General features: G+C 35.6%; 1 non-coding gene across 1 annotated transcript; it reads right to left on the bottom strand.

Moving 5' to 3' along the window:
• Positions 1-1,497: 1,497 nt before the first annotated feature.
• On the bottom strand, positions 1,498-1,603 carry LOC132045503 (small nucleolar RNA R71). Its single transcript, XR_009412437.1, has one exon. It is a non-coding gene; the product is annotated as a small nucleolar RNA R71 (small nucleolar RNA).

Below are 1,603 nucleotides of genomic sequence, written 5' to 3'. Positions count from 1 at the left end.
GTATTTCGTACTGACGGGACTAAAGTGCAAATCTGTAACTTGTGTATTTTCCAAACATATAAATAGTCCATTGTAGGGTTTTATTAGAGAGTTCTGATATTTTTTAGTTTTTGACTTAGAACATAAAATACTCTCAAGTTTTTGAAGGTTCTAACATCAATCCAATTATTCTCAATTCCTCTTTTATTCAAAGTAAGCAATTATGAACTCTTCAATTTCTTGTTTCTTGTTCTTTGTCATGAGTAGCTAATTTCCCTTACTAGGGTTGTGAACCCAATTGATGGGTGTTTTGTGATTGGGTTGTGATTGATATACAAATAATGGATTATTAGGGTTTGTTTATTCTTCATTCTTCATTCATAATTAATGGTTGCAAACATTGATTAAAGCCACAAACCTTGATTTATTTGGGAAAATAATTAGGGTTGGTAAGAATAAACAACAAGAACTCAAAGCATTAAACTTTGTTTAATAAATTCACTTAGGAATAAGAAGAATTTACTTGGCATGATTAATCATTCTTCATAACCACTTTCTTATATTTGGGAAAATCATAGAAAGACATAATCTTTATTTATTGGGAAATAGTAGAGATTCACATAGAGATTAAGTGCATTCATATAATGATCCATTAGAAGTATATCAAGATCAATACCCATGATCATACACCCTATCTAACGGGGACACAACCTTAGTTTCTTTTACCATAAACTTCCACCAAATCAATAGACTAGCAAGTAGTTATAAAAAAAAAAAAAACCAACCTTTGCCAAAACTCATCGGATTAAGATATTAGACCTAAAATTTAGCATCTACGATTTTAGTAAACTTTTCACACCATATTCCCTTGTGATTCGACCCCAACCTTGTTGGGTTACTATATTTGACAACGTCCGCGTTATACCATTAATAGGTGTAATTTGAGCGTATCAAATTTTGGCGCGTTGCTTGGGGAATACGGTTTTGAAATTACTAAATAAGTGTTTGCTTTGATTAAAGTCTTTTTCTTAATCCATCACACCTTGTTTGCTACTTTGTGTAAACCGTGTGATCATGAATCAAAATCGACAAAATCATCGTGCTGGTAACCAGCAGAATCGTTTGAACAATCAAGCGGACACGAGTCGATGAGGAGAATATTTTTGCTTGAGCTTGCTCAAGAGGAAGACTATGCATCCGCTATTGTTCAACCTCGAGTTGGAGCAACGTCGGTGAAAATTGACTCAACTTTATACCAGCTGTTGAAACTTGAGGGATACTTTCGGAATTCTACCGAAAATGACCCTCAACGTCATTTGCAGAATTTTGTGGACGTGTGTGCTAATCACATCCAGCACAATGTTCCACAGGACGCTATTCGGTTGAGGTTATTCAAATATTCTTTAGCTGGAGAAGCGAGAACATGGTTCGAGAAGCTGCCCCGGAACTCGATTACTTCATGGGCAGAAATGGTAACTGCTTTTCTGACAAAGTGGTACCCCCCTAGCAAGAAGGCTGAGATTCGAGACAAGATATATGAATTCAAGCAGCAACCGGGGGAACAACTATATGAAGCTTGGGAGAGGTTCAAAGAATATTTGCAGAAAAGCCCAAATCATGGTTT

The sequence above is a fragment of the Lycium ferocissimum genome, unplaced genomic scaffold, assembly GCF_029784015.1.
Source record: "Lycium ferocissimum isolate CSIRO_LF1 unplaced genomic scaffold, AGI_CSIRO_Lferr_CH_V1 ctg6809, whole genome shotgun sequence".
Classification (NCBI taxonomy): domain Eukaryota; kingdom Viridiplantae; phylum Streptophyta; class Magnoliopsida; order Solanales; family Solanaceae; genus Lycium; species Lycium ferocissimum.
Note: the sequence above shows the minus strand (reverse complement) of the source record. Positions and strands in the feature narration are given on the sequence as shown.